The sequence below is a fragment of the Schistocerca serialis genome, chromosome 5 (assembly GCF_023864345.2).
Source record: "Schistocerca serialis cubense isolate TAMUIC-IGC-003099 chromosome 5, iqSchSeri2.2, whole genome shotgun sequence".
Classification (NCBI taxonomy): domain Eukaryota; kingdom Metazoa; phylum Arthropoda; class Insecta; order Orthoptera; family Acrididae; genus Schistocerca; species Schistocerca serialis.
In genome coordinates this window covers 271,715,566-271,731,610 of record NC_064642.1, presented here as the reverse complement: position 1 = coordinate 271,731,610, position 16,045 = coordinate 271,715,566, and the positions used below count along the sequence as shown (strand labels likewise).

Sequence of the window (16,045 nt, the reverse complement as noted above, 5' to 3'; positions counted from 1 at the left end):
TTTAACATTGCAAGTATAGGGCGTTCCGGAGCCCCTTAAGTTATGCTCTGCGCAAAATTCTACCAGACGGCTTCATCTTTCATTTCTTACCCCCAATCCATATTCACCTACTACGTTTCCTTCTCTCCCTTTTCCCACTACCGAATTCCAGTCACCCATGACTATTAAATTTTCGTCTCCCTTCACTATCTGAATAATTTCTTTTATTCCGTCACACATTTCTTCAATTTCTTCGTCATCTGCAGAGCTAGTTGGCATATAAACATGTACTACTGTAGTATGCGCTGGCTTCGTGTCTATCTTGGCCACAATAATGCGTTCACTATGCTGTTTGTAGTAGCTTACCCGCATTCCTATTTTTTTATTCATTATTAATCCTACTCCTGCATTACCCCTATTTGACTTTGTATTTATAACCCTGTATTCGCCTGACCAAAAGTCTTGTTCCTCCTGCCACCTAACTTCACTAATTCCCACTATATCTAACTTTAACCTATCCATTTCCCTTTTTAAATTTTCTAACCTACGTGCCCGATTAAGGGACCTGACATTCTACGCTCCGATCCGTAGAACGCCAGTTTTCTTTCTCCTGATAACAACGTCCTCTTGAGTAGTCCCCGCCCGGAGATCCGAATGGGGGACTGTTTTACCTCCGGAATATTTTACCCCAGAGGACGCCATCATCGTTAACCATACAGTAAAGCTGCATGCCCTCGGGAAAAATTACGGCTGTAGTTCCCCCTTGCTCACAACCGTTCGCAGTACCAGCACAGCAAGGCTGATTTGGTTAGTGTTACAATGCCAGATTAGTCAATCATACAGACTGTTGCCCCTGCAACTACTGTAAAGGCTGCTGCCCCTCTTCAGGAACCACATGTTTGTCTGGCCTCTCAACAGATACCCCTCCGTTGTGGTTGCACCTACGGTAAGGTTATCTGTATCGCTGAGGCACGCAAGCTTCCTCACTAACGGCTAGTTCCTTGGTTCATTTGGGGGACAAATCACTAGTGAATGAAATAAACAGGATGTGCATGACAGCCAAGGCGAAATAGCTACAGGAAAAATGTGAAGAAATTTTCACAGACGATAAGACTGACTCAGCACATGGATATGTCAAAACGACCTTCGGTAATGTTGGAAGTGAGGGGGGTAATATTAGTAGTGCAATGTGGAATTACACTTTTTAACGCTGAGGAAAGAGCGTATAGGTGGAAAGGGTACACTGAACGCCTCTATGAAGGGGGGGGGGGGGGGGGAAATGGGGGGAAATTGTTTGATGAATTTATAGACGAAGAAAGTGAAGTGTGCAAGGGAGACAATGGCGATCCAGCATTAGAATTTGAAAGAGCTCTGGAAGACTTGTGATCAAATAAAGCAAAGGGGTAGATGATATGGAATTTCAAAAATCATTTGGGAAAGGGGGGGCATACCTGCAACCAAACACCTGTTTATGAGACTGTTGATGTACCATCAGACTATTGGAAAAATATTATCCGCAAAGTTTCGTAAATAGCAAGGGAAGATATTTGCGACAACTACTACACAATCAGTTTGACATCTCATACGTCCACGCCGCTGACAAGAATAATATACAGAAAAAGAAAATAGAGGCTTTGGAAGAGGTAAGGGCATCAGAGAGGCAGCTCCGATTTCGTGTTTGTTAGAGGAAGCAAACTCAAGATAAAATTTGATGATCTAGGAAAAGGTTTGGAGAGTGTGAAATGGTGCAAAATGTTCGAAATTCTAAGAACAGTAGGAAAGGCGTCTATTGTACGATACGTACAGAAAGCAAGGGGGAGCAATGAGACTCGGAGACCGAATTCGAAGTGCTCGGATGGAAAAGAGTGCAACACAAGGATGTAGTGTTTCTTTCCGACTGTTCAACCGATACAGCGAAGAAACAATGCCGCAAATAAAAGAAAGGATCAAAGCTGGGATTAAACTTCAGCATAAAAGCGTATCAATGATACGATTCGCTGAAGACAGTGGTATTCTCAGTGAAAGTGAAGAAGAATCACAGGATCTACTGAATGAAATGATCTAATGAGTACAGGATATGGATTGAGAGTATTCTGGGAAAAGACAAAAGTAACGGGAAGTAGCAAAAATGAGAACAGCAAGAAATTTAGCATCAACATTGGTGGCCATGAGGTACACGAAGATAAGCAATTCTGCTTCCTTGAAAGCAAAATAACCCATGGTGGACGACGGAAGTTGGACATAAGAAACAGACCAACACAGAAAAAAAAGGCCACTCCCGCCCAAGAGAAGTCTACTAGTATCAAACATAGGCCTTAATTCGAGGAAGAAACTTTTGAGAATAAATGTTTGGAGCACAGAATTGTGCGGTAGTGAATCATGGATAGTGGGAAGACCGAAACAGAAAAGAATCGAAGCGTTTGGGATGGTGATACTTAATAATGTCGAAAGTAAGGTGAACTGATAAGATGAGGAATGAGGAAGTTCTAAACAAAATCGCAGAAGAAACACTTGGAAAACACTGACAAGAAGGAGGAACAAGGTGATGGGACTTGCGTTAAGGCGTTTGGGAATAATCTCCGTGGTACTAGAGACAAATGTAGAGGGTAAAAAATGTAAGAGAAGGCATAGATTGGAATAAATCGAGCGAACTGAGGACGTAAGGTGCAAGTGCTACTGAAGATGAAGACTTTGGCACAGGAGAGGAACTCGTGGATGACAGCACCAAACGAGTCAGAAGAGCGAAGTCTCAGTTTCTGGATAAGGGAAACTGTGTTATGAATAGGGACACATTGTCTATCTTTACAGGCAGAAAACGTCTCACTGATTTCCTCACTATTGCCCCGCAAATGTTAGTGGACCTCAGTATTATACGAACTCCATGACTGGACATAAAACCTCTTCGAAAGAAAAACTGTGTGCGTTGTTTTCGATGGAAGGAGCGTCAACAGTTTGTACGGGTCCATAAGGACGTGTGATCTGATCGTTTATGTTCCAACATAAGAAACTTAAAGTATTATATTAGTAATTCTGTGAGGCTGTTCTCGTACGACACCATTAGACACAAGGAGAGATCATAATTAGATAATTGCAGGAAACTTACCCTACCAATCATCAACGCTTGGTGCAAGTCTGGCATCCAAAGTAAACAAGACAGTGGCAGAGCAGAGACTCATGGGAATAATAGTTAGTAAGTGTATCTAAGTACGTGAAGGTTGAATTATATCACCTACAAGCTGTCGTCCAACGAATATCGATGACGGAGCTTTCCAGCTTGTGTCTGTGTACCGGGTCCAGAACCGCACATTTCGTCGTGGGTTTCTCCAGTCTGCGTAAGTCGCAGAAATGAATAGGTAACTCCGTTGGGAGAAGCTATGTGACTGATATTGAATATCACTCGAGGGATTAGAATTAAATATTTGAGAGTAAGTGCTATAAAAGTAGACGTAGAACACATTTCATACTCTCACCAAGTATCTCGTCTTACGGCTTACACTAAAGAAGTAGAATAGAGAAAATCGAGCAGGCATGGAAGAATTACCGACACTCGTTATTGCCATGCATAATATATGAATTTAATAGTTATCAGAGTAAATGAAAAGTATAGTACATAGTTTACACCTCACTCCATACGATGAAATGTAGTATGCTGGTGTAGAACGCTTACTTAAAGCCGTAAAAGTATTCACATGATCAGTGATACATATTATTTTGAGTTGCCACAAAATCTTTTGCCCACAGAGGACATGATTGCTTGCATCTCTAATGATAGAAAATCATTGTTTGAAAGATATTTGTCTGAGAATTTTTGGAGCTTAACACTACTACTAAAATTTACGATTTGTTTCCTATACCAATAGAAGATGGTACGCTCACAGAGTAGAGGAGTGTTCAATATCCGCTGAAACACATGAGAATGCGAGCATACTGAGTATATTAACTTGCTTAATATTCTCCTTTTTCCTGAGTGTTTTATATTTACTTCCATTGTGTAGCAACAAAATGGAATACCATTAAAACTGCGGCATACATGGCTCAATTTCCCAGTTACAAATATCTATTGGCGAAATTCACTTCCATTGCTGGTAGTGGCAACTGAAAGTCCGCAAATGTGTCATTAAATGCGACAGTTAGCGCATATTATGTGAGCGTAGTTGGCGTTTAAATCAGAAGTATTTGCCACAAAGTAATATAATCAGGAGGGTGGCTGGGGTTTGCGCCATATGAAGGTGAAGGGAATGAGGAGAAGCTGCTCAACAGAAAAGGCGAAGCTTTGACTAGGGCTGTTAAGATGTTGACTCATGACTCTATCGCCATGAGCAACACTTGCTGTCCTGGCTAGAACCCAACTTTTCGTGTATGTTTCATTTAAATAAAAGAATGCACATTTCTCTCTGTGTTAGAAATTCCGCTTTCGTTGTAAAATCTATTTGTGTGTGTTTGTGTGGGTTTGAGCGTGTATGTGTGTGTGTGTGTGTGTGTGTGTGTGTGTGTGTGTGTGTGTGTCTGGGGTGGGTGGTTGGGTGGGTGGGTGTGTAGATGTGAGTTTATGTGTGAATTCTCCTGTAGACAAAATATCCTACGGTAAACTTCTGGAAGCCTGTCCAGTAATCTCTCTGACGCGTAAGTGTGTGAGACAGGTGGCTGTGCGAGGGTGACACTGGCAGTGGCAGTTGAGGCATCCCCGATGGTGGGCGGTGCGAGCAGAGGCGGGGCGTGTGGCGGTACTCACGTTCCTGGTGACGTAGCGCACGTGGCTGCCCGGACCGCCCCCGCCGCCTCCGCCGCCACTCGGATGCCGCCCGTGCCGGCCGCCACCCACACCGCCGGTGTCGTCGTCGTCATCGTCCTGCACGTCGGCGTCTGCGGGCAAAAGGGCAAAACATCGGCTCACTGCGCAGTCGCATACACACGGCTAGCTGGCGTTACAGGGTGCTTGTCGCTATCACGTTGGCTGTAGTTAGAGAATTCAGTTGTAAGTACAAGGGCTTAAACAGGCAGTATTAGCTATTTTGAATAAATGCTTTTGAGTGTGTTACCATATCACGACGTAGATGAAGTTAACAGTGCGCCTGCTTTTATTACAGGCATACGTTATTATTATGGCTACTAACTACACAATCGTGAATTATAGTAAACATCTTCCTTATAAATATCCAGAAAGCATTGATATACTCCAGGTGCCCATGGAAGTATAAACACAGCAATGTATCACGACTGCATCTCTCACAATCTTCGTTGACGTTAAGTGAAGGAAATTGTTGATAAAAGTACACGCAAAAACTACTTGATTTCATTCTTTTTGACACTGTCTTCCAGGTAATCTTACATCTTTGCTATCAACGGATGAGTGACAGAGACCATGGGTATCGTAGGTTTAGCGACTCCACCACAACCTCAGATAACTGATTCTATTCGCTGCTCCCAACTGCTGTTGATAGACTCGCAAATACTTCCTTCGAATATGTGTCCTAGCGTGGTCCATGTTGTGTTGAACGCTATTGGTACATCCTCACGTTATTATAAATTCCAATGACTTTCTCCTGTGATAGACGATGAACTTCGGGAACTTTAAGTTTCAGTTACTTCCACTTCGTTCACTTTCTTGCAGAACATCTTTTTCAAATATGTACTACCTGAGAAATCCAGCAATGCCTGGGTATTTATTTATTGCAGTCTTCTGTTAGTTCATCTCTTTCCTCCTCTCTCTGTCCATGTCCTGTTCCCCCCTCCTTCTGTCCACGCCCTCCTCCTCCTTCCCCTCCTCCCCCTCCTACCCCTTTTCCATCCATCCCTCACGTCTCTGTTCGTCTCTTCATCCCCTCCCTCTCTCTGTGCACCACTTCGTCACCCTCTCTCAGTCCATCTCTTCCTTCCCCTCTCCCATTCATCTCCTCCTCCACCCCTCTTTGTCCGTCTCCTCTTATGCCTCTGTCCACCTCGTCCTCCTCTCTCTATGCCCATTTGCTTGACACTATATGCCTAAGCATCCTATCATCCTCTCTCTCTATCTATCTACCTTCTCCTCCCATCCTTCTCTGTCTCACCACCAACGCCACTCAAGTGGGTATTTGTAGTTTTCACCCACAAAGTATTCCTTTCCAGACAGTAAGCAATATGTGTAATTAGATTAGTTCAAATCGAACCAAGGGCTTGGGAGAAGACGTCGAACACATACGTATCTGACACATATATATGACTGATTCTCTGCTATTTTACACCGTAAGATTCCAGAAATGGTGTGTATTCAGCCGTGTAGCTTGATCGTAAGTCCTGAAATACTGTGACAAAATTATTGGCTCGCTGCAGCTCGCGTTCTGGTGACCTGGTTGACACGTCGAACATAGACACATTGAACTTCGTATTTTTAAAAGTATCTCATGGAAATACAGGAAATAAATATCAATAGGCCGTTTTCGAATATTTTCATGTCACCGATTCTCATTCACATCGGCACCCCTATTGGTAATGGAGCATCTTAATCTCACAATATCAATATGCAAGTTATGAGTCGTGTACCGAACAAATTTGGCTGAAATTGCTCCAGGTTTTAATGAGTTATGCTTCTGTGTCACCCCCTTTTCATTCCCATCCCAATCAGATGTGGATGGTCCTTAACCCCACAGTACTTCTTTCCAGATAGCAAGTAATATGTCTACCACGTATGGTTTAAATCGGTGCAGTTGTTCAGGAGGAGATGTTGAACATTCATTTACATGTACGTACATTTTAAAATATATTGTGATATGCAAGTATCCAGTGGTTTAACTTGCATTAATGTTTGTTGACCAGTAGATACTATAATTTTGTGAAGCAATTTTGCAAAAAGCCTTCTCTCTTTCATGCTTTCTTTCGACGCCACAATGTCACTGAGTGTATGGTCAAATGATTTTGATCAGTTTACTGATTTAACGAGACTCCGAAAATTCTTAGCATTTTCTGTCAGGTCGATAACTGTTTGCAAGTTTCGTTGTTTATCCTCCCGAAGATACGACTCCATTGTTGGGAAATTGGCAGCTCCATAGAATGGTGAAATATTTGCATGAGAATGACTACAACATCGCATAGTCACACAGATTTTTACCAATGCAGAGACTGAAGTACGTCAGTGTCATGAGCGGGCAAAAGTGTACAATGTTTAAGACGTTGCACTCATGTTACAATGTATTCCCGGTGAAACTATTTCTTTGTCGTCACATGACTGAAGTGTAGTGAGTACTTGCTTTGGAAATACTCAGAGGTTCAAATACAAAGTAATAGAGTACCTTACTAAAAACTCTGTAAGTGGAGCTCGAGTATATCAATTTCGGTTAACAACAGTGTCCATAGCATAGAATTTTAGAGCTTTTAGGCTATGTCTACACATTGTAGCAAATGATTTAATTATAAGCATCTAACTGACTGAATTTCATACAATCTTCCAAGGGAAAATGAGATTAAATTGCTGATGATAAACGTCATGTCTGTGAAAGTCTTCTGAAACTTTTAGTTAAGATAATAAAATGTAGTAATTTCTTTCTTCCTAGAGTGTTGTGTTATTCCGGTATCTTGACTTCTGTTGTGAAGTAATAATGCTGCATGAATTATTTAGTCTTCATTTTGGAGCATAGTGCACAATGCTGCAGTCCTGGACTAATGAAGCTTTTTGCATATTTTTTTGGCCTTTTAAATTAGTTGGACGTACTCCGTTTAACGACCCGACGATTGCGCGTTGTAAGCACTCTATCGTCTTCTCACTTCAACATTTGTATGTCGAACCTTCATTCTGTCTTTTTACAAGAAGTGTGATTGTTGTTATATAAGCAATTTCATATGTATTCGCAGTTAACACCAAAACGTTTTCTAGACACTAAGCTCGCTGTGTTGTAACGACGACATCCTGGCCTGCAGCATATGTTACATGACTATGAAATAAAATTCGCAACCTCTTACTGAATCTCTTAGGCAGCAAGGAAAGAGTAAAAGAACCAGTACTTTCCTCTAATTTTAATGATCAAATGTTTTCCCTTGTTGGTGGCAATGTGATGTAACCTATCTTAAAAAAAAAAAAAAAGTTCAAATGTGTGTGAAATCTTATGGCACTTGGCTACGAAGGTCATCAGTCCCTAACCTTACACACTACTTAACCCAAATCATCCTAATGACAAACACACATACCCATGCCCGAGGGAGAAATCGAACCTCCGCCGGGACCAGCCGCACAGTCCATAACTGCAGCGCCTGAGACCGCTCGGCTAATCCCGCGCGGCTACCCTTTCTTCAATAACATTCTATTCTCATGGAACAAACCGATACTTTGGAAGAAATATGATACATTACAATTCGATAGTATTTGCTGAAAACGATGAAGTTACATCCCACAAGTACTTAGCAACATCCAAAATTAATTTCCATCTGGACCACAAATTAGTTTTCTTAACCTGCGACCTATTGCAATGCCTTGCGCAACATAATCAGTTTTTAAAAGTGTAGTTTCGAGTAGCACGTCAGCGATGGAAATTAATTTTTGTATTACTGAAGTATTGCGATCACTATGTACCAGTTACGATGTTAGTCTTTGGAACTTTAAATGTACTGAAGAGCCAAAGAAACTCATACACCTGCCTAATATCGTGTAGGGCCCCAGCGAGCATGCAGAAGTGCCACAACACGACGTGACATCGACTCGACTAATGTCTGAAGTAGTGCTGGAGGGAACTGCTACCATGAATCCTGCTCGGGCTGTCCATAACTCCGCAAGAGTACGAGGTGTTGAGATCTATTCTGAACAGCACGTTGAAAGACATCCCAGATATGCTCAGTAAAGTTCATGTCTGGGGAGTTTAAGGTCAGCGGAAGTGTTTAAACTCAGAAGAGTGTTTCTGTAGCCACTCTGTAGCATTTTTGGACGTGTGAGATATCGCATTGTCCTGCTGGAATTGCCCAATTCCGTCGGAAGGCACAACGGACACGAATGGATGCAGGTGATCAGACAGGACGCTTACGTACGTGTCGCCTACCAGGGTCATGTCTAGACGTATCAGGGGTCAGAAATCACCCCAACAGCACACGCCCCACACCATTAAAGAGCCTCCACCAACTTGAACAGCCCCTGCTGACTTTCAGGGTCCAAGGATTCATGAGGTTGTCTCCATACCAGTACATGTCCATTCACTCACACACTCACTGGTCATACCGGACTCGTGAGTCCATTACCGCAGCAGCGTATTTTCGCCATCTGTCCCTATCTTGGGCTATTTCCTTCCATTCTCCTTCAATACCTAGGCTCCTCAAATCATTATTCACATTGTCCCCCCATTTACGCCTCGGTCTCCCCACAGGACGTTTACCCTCTAAGTGCCCTACTAGTACTCTGCGCGCTGCCCTGCCCTCATCCATTCGAGCTACGTGACCCGCCCATCGTAGCCTATGCGATTTAATAATACTGATTATGTCAGGGCTTGAATAGAGTTCGTAAACCTCTTCGTTATGCAGTTTTCGCCACTCTCTGCTCTTGTCATCCCTTTTTGCTCCGAAAATTTTCCTCAAAATTTTGTTTTCAAATACTCGAAACGGCTTTTCATTTTGCACAGTGAGAGACCAGGTCTCACACTCATACAGCATAACTGGTAGAATAATAATGTTGTATATTCTAATTTTTAAATTCCTCGACAATATCCGTGATGAAAGTAATCTATTCAGTGAGAAATAGCACGCATTTCCCGCCCGTAATCTCTGCTTCAGTTCGGATTCAATCTCATTTCTCGAAGTGATTTCCACGACTAGATACTTAAATGTGTTCACTTTTTCAAACTGCATGTCTCCAACTCTTAACGTTTCCTGATCTACTGCTGTTGGCATTCTAGTAGTAACCAGGTATTTCGTTTTGTCTTCACTTATCGTTAGAATTACATCTTCACTAGCCTGTTACAGATTCTTTCCTATCGCTAATGATGTTTAGATCATCTGCATACCCTAATATCTTAACATTTCCATTTAACTCCACACCCTCTGAATTATCTGCTGCCATTCGTACAGTATATTCTAGGGCTAAATTAAAAAGTAGCAGAGACAGGGCATCTCCCTACTTAAGTACGTTCTTTATTACAAATTCTTCTGACTCCAATTTGCCCACGCGTAATCTACCTTTTGTGTTTTTCAAACTAGCTTCTGTAAGCCTAACATACTTCTTTGGTATTCCAAGTTCCAAAAGAAATCTGTACAATTTTGATTGCAATACTGAATCATATGCTTTTGTAAAATCTATGGAAAGATTTCCCCCATGAACCATGGAACTTGCCGTTGGTGGGGAGGCTTGCGTGCCTCAGCGATACAGATGGCCGTACCGCAGGTGCAACCACAACGGAGGGGTATCTGCTGAGAGGCCAGACAAACACGTGGTTCCTGAAGAGGGGCAGCCTTTTCAGTAGTTGCGGGGGCAACAGTCTGGATGATTGACTGATCTGGCCTGTAACATTAACCAAAACGGCCTTGCTGAGCTGGTACTGCGAACGGCTGAAAGCAAGGGGAAACTACAGCCGTAATTTTTCCCGAGGACATGCAGCTTTACTGTATGATTAAATGATGATGGCGTCCTCTTGGGTAAAATATTCCGGAGGTAAAATAGTCCCCCATTCGGATCTCCGGGCGGGGACTACTCAAGAGGACGTCGTTATCAGGAGAAAGAAAACTGGCATTCCACGGATTGGAGCGTGGAATGTCCAATCCCTTAATCGGGCAGGTAGGTTAGAAAATTTGAAAAGGGAAATAGATAGGCTAAAGTTAGATATAGTGGGAATTAGTGAAGTTCTGTGGCAGGAGGAACAAAACTTTTGGTCAGGTGATTACAGGGTTACAAATACAAAATCAAATAGGGGTAATGCAGGAGCAGGTTTAATAATGAATAAGAAAGTAGGAGTGCGGGTAAGCTACTACAAACAGCATAGTGAACGCATTATAGTGGCCAAGATAAACACAAAGCCCATGCCTACTACAGTAGTACAAGTTTATATGCCAACTAGCTCTGCAGATGATGAATAAATTGATGAAATGTATGACGAGATAAAAGAAATTATTCAGTTAGTGAAGGGAAATGAAAATTTAATAGTAATTGGTGACTGGAATTCGTCAGTAGGAAAAGGGAGAGAAGGAAACATAGTAGGTGAATATGAATTGGGGGGAAGAAATGAAAGAGGAAGCCGTCGGGTAGAATTTTGCACAGAGCATAACTTAATCATAACTAACACTTGGTTCAAGAATCATAAAAGAAGGTTGTATACCTGGAAGAATCCTGGAGATACTAAAAGGTATCAGATAGATTATATAATGGTAAGACAGAGATTTAGGAACCAGGTTTTAAATTGTAAGACATTTCCAGGGGCAGATGTGGATTCTGACCACAATCTATTAATTATGAACTGCAGACTGAAACTGAAGAAACTGCAAAAAGGTGGGAATTTAAGGAGATGAGACCTGGATAAACTGAAAGAACCAGAGGTTGTACAGAGTTTCAGGGAGAGCATAAGGGAACAATTGACAGGAATGGGGGAAAGAAATACAGTAGAAGAAGAATGGGTAGCTCTGAGGGATGAAGTAGTGAAGGCAGCAGAGGATCAAGTAGGTAAAATGACGAGGGCTAATGGAAATCCTTGGGTAACAGAAGAAATATTGAATTTAACTGATGAAAGGAGAAAATATAAAAATGCAGTAAATGAAGCAGGCAAAAAGGGATACAAACGTCTCAAAAATGAGATCGACAGGATGTGCAAAATGGCTAAGCAGGGATGGCTAGAGGACAAATGTAAGGATGTAGAGGCTTGTCTCACTAGGGGTAAGATAGATACTGCCTACAGGAAAATTAAAGAGACCTTTGGAGAGAAGAGAACCACTTGTACGAATATCAAGAGCTCAGATGGCAACCCAGTTCTAAGCAAAGAAGGGAAGGCAGAAAGGTGGAAGGAGTATATTGAGTGTTTATACAAGTGCGATGTACTTGAGGACAATATTGTGGAAATGGAAGAGGATGTAGATGAAGATGAAATGGGAGATAAGATACTGCGTGAAGAGTTTGACAGAGCACTGAAAGACCTGAGTCGAAACAAGGCCCCGGGAGTAGACAACATTTCATTAGAACTACTAATGGCCTTGGGAGAGCCAGTCACGACAAAACTCTACCATCTGGTGAGCAAGATGTATGAGACAGGCGAAATACCCACAGACTTCAAGAAGAATATAATAATTCCAATCCCAAAGAAATCAGGTGTTGACAGATGTGAAAATTACCGAACTATCAGTTTAATAAGTCACAGCTGCAAAATTCTAACGCGAATTCTTTAGAGACGAATGGAAAAACTGGTAGAAGCGGACCTCGAGGAAGATCAGTTTGGATTCCGTAGAAATGTTGGAACACGTGAGGCAATACTAACCTCACGACTTAACTTAGCAGAAAGATTAAGAAAAGGCAAACTTACATTTCTAGCATTTGTAGACTTAGAGAAAGCTTTTGACAATGTTGACTGGAATACCCTCTTTCAAATTGTGAAGGTGGCAGGGGTAAAATATAGGGAGCGAAAGGCTATTTACAATTTGTATAGAAACCAAATGGCAGTTATAAGAGTTGAGGGGCATGAAAGGGAAGCAGTGGTTGGGAAGGGAGTGAGACAGGGTTGTAGCCTCTCCCCGATGTTATTCCATCTGTATATAGAGCAAGCAGTAAAGGAAACAAAAGAAAAATTCGGAGTAGGTAATAAAATCCATGGAGAAGAAATAAAAACTTTGAGGTTCGCCGATGACATTGTAATTCTGTCAGAGACAGCAAAGGACTTGGAAGAGCAGTTGAACGGAATGGACAGTGTCTTGAAAGGAGGATATAAGATGAACATCAACAAAAGCAAAACGAGGATAATGGAATGTAGTCAAATTAAATCGGGTGATGCTGAGGGGATTAGATTAGGAAATGAGACACTTAAAGTAGTAAAGAAGTTTTGCTATTTAGGGAGTAAAATAATTGATGATGGTCGAAGTAGAGAGGATATAAAATGTAGACTGGCAATGGGAAGGAAAGCGTTTCTGAAGAAGAGAAATTTGTTAACATCGAGCATAGATTTAAGTGTCAGGAAGTCGTTTCTGAAAGTATTTGTATGGAGTGTACCCATGTATGGAAGTGAAACATGGACGATAACCAGTTGGGACAAGAAGAGAATAGAAGCTTTCGAAATGTGGTGCTACAGAAGAATGCTGAAGATAAGGTGGTTAGATTACATAACTAATGAGGAGGTATTGGATAGGATTAGGGAGAAGAGAAGTTTGTGGCACAACTTGACTAGAAGAAGGGATCGGTTGGTAGGACATGTTTTGAGGCATCAAGGGATCACAAATTTAGCACTGGAGGGCAACGTGGAGGGTAAAAATCGTAGAGGGAGACCAAGAGATCAATACACTAAGCAGATTCAGAAGGACGTAGGTTGCAGTAGGTACTGGGAGATGAAGAAGCTTGCACAGGAGAGAGTAGCATGGAGAGCTGCATCAAACCAGTCTCAGGACTGAAGACCACAACAACAACAACATGGAATGATTATGAACTGGTTAATAGTATTCCCACTTCTTTTCCAAAATTAGACGCAGGGTAATATTTGGTGTATAGTTGATCTGTTCCTCCGAAAACCATCTTGGTAATCCCCCACAGTTTCATCTGCATATGGTGTAAGCCTGCTTAGCAGAATATTCGAGAAAACTGTAGAACATACTGGTAATCGCGATATCCCTCTATAATTACTACAATCCATTTTGTCGCCCTTCTCAAAAATTTGGATCAGCATCGATTCCTGCCACTCTTCAGGTATCATCTCTTAGTTCCATACTTCAGTTATCACTTTGTGAACTACTTCCACCAATTTCTGTCCCCCATTTTTAAATAAGTATGCAGTTATGCAATCTGATCCTGGTGCTTTATGATTTTTCAATTTGTTGATTGCATCTCTTACTTCCTTTAACGTTGCCTCAGGTATCTGGAGTTCTGCTGTATGTATTCCGCACACCTGCTCATTTCCTGCTTCCTGGTGTACATTTAATACATGCTCAAAATACGCCCTCCATTTAGTTAATATAGCACTGGGGTCTGTCAATATTCTCCCGGCATCCCCTCGAAGTGCATTTGTCCTAGCCTTGAACCCCTTCCTATAACCATATATGTCTAGGTAACGTTCCCTAATGATTTTTTTTTACTGTTTGTTTCCATTTTTTTGATTTGATTGTTCAAATAATCCCTCTTCTTTGCCCGTAGCCTACGACCAACTTCCCTTCTCATGTTTAAGAACTCCTCTCGGTTTCTGTCTCCCATTCTATCCCAATCTAATCGCGCTTTTCTCCTTGCCTCTACCAATTTCTTGCATTAATCATCAAACCACGGTTTCCTCCTATTCTTCTTAATTGTACCTATTGTGACCTTCGCTGCCTCTTTGATATTATTCCTCACAGTGATCCACTGTTTATTTACATCCTCTCTTGATCTTTGTGTGTCCTGAGAGCATCAAACCTATTTGAAATTTCTATCATGTACCTTTTTCTAAAGTTTTCATCATTTAGCCTGTCAGTGTCGAACCTAACAAGTTCTGCATTGTGACACCATGATGTTGCTGTAGATAGCCGTTGGTGAACTTTGGCTACTACAAGAAAGTGATCAGAATCGGAATCTGCTCCCCTGAAAATCCTAACATTTTCTATACTAGTGTGCCATCGCCGATCTACAACAACATGATCAATTTGGTTTCGGGTGTGTCCATCCGGAGAGACACAAGTTGCTTTATCAATGTCCTTCCTTTTGAAATATGTGCTCTCAACAATCACGTCCTTTGAAACAGCAAAATTAACCACCCCTGTGCCATTACCATTCGAAATGTTATGCAAACTTTCTTTCCCAATTGTAGGCCGGAATGCTTCCTCCATCCCCATCTTCGCATTAAAATCATCTATGATTAATTTTATATTGCACGAGGAGAATTCATCCAACAGTTGATCTAGTTCCTCATAAAAGCCGTCTTTAACAACCTCTTCAATGTCCTCAGTTGGTGCGTCCACCAGACGGACAACACTATAACAGATAGTCGGTCGCTAATGAACCTTAAATCTCTGATTGTGTGTAGCACTTTTGTCTGTATTGCGAAATCTGCTCCGAAACTGTGAGCTTCTGCATCTCCATAGAAAAATTTATAGTTACCCCTCTTTATGCTACCCTCCCCTAGCCACCGAGTTTCTTGAATAGCTTCAATGTCTACATCTCATCTATCTAATTCGTCTAATAATGTCTGGAACGTTCATGGCCTGTTCAAACTTAAGTAGGTTCCGCCCGGAGATCCGAATGGGAACCTAGTTTACCTCCGGAATATTTTACTTCAAAGGGACCCATGCCCATTAATTTGCTGATTCTTGATGAATAGATCTGATAGTAAGAGGAGAAGAAGCAGGAATGGTTCATCACGCCATCGCCTGCTCCCCACCGGCTGTCCGCAACTGCTTATTTTTTTGTATTTGCAGCTACCCTTCATACCTGAAGGCCGTATCCCCTGTCCGCAACCTGGGGACGCGCTGTGCCGTGGTGGTAGGGGCCCACGAGATAGACATGTCCACTCACTCGATACAATTTGTAACGAGACTCGTCCGACCACGCAACATGTTTCCAGTCATCAACAGTCTAATGCCAATATTGACGGCCTTGGTTTTAGGGTAAAGCTTTGCGTCGTGCAGTCAAGGGTACATGAGTGGGCCTTCGGCTCCGAAAGCCCATATCTACACTCCTGGAAATGGAAAAAAGAACACATTGACACCGGTGTGTCAGACCCACCATACTTGCTCCGGACACTGCGAGAGGGCTGTACAAGCAATGATCACACGCACGGCACAGCGGACACACCACGAACCGCGGTGTTGGCCGTCGAATAGCGCTAGCTGCGCAGCATTTGTGCACCGCCGCCGTCAGTGTCAGCCAGTTTGCCGTGGTATACGGAGCACCATCGCAGTCTTTAACACTGGTAGCATGCCGCGACAGCGTGGACGTGAACCGTATGTGCAGTTGACGGACTTTGAGCGAGGG

General features: G+C 42.3%; 1 long non-coding RNA gene across 1 annotated transcript in view; it reads right to left on the bottom strand.

The window, feature by feature from the left end:
* LOC126481558 (uncharacterized) overlaps positions 1-16,045 on the bottom strand; it is a 47,721-nt gene that overhangs the window by 27,726 nt on the left and 3,950 nt on the right. The window contains exon 2 of the long non-coding RNA XR_007587589.1: positions 4,712-4,842. This is a non-coding gene — a long non-coding RNA (uncharacterized LOC126481558). The remainder of the gene's footprint in view (positions 1-4,711; positions 4,843-16,045) is intronic.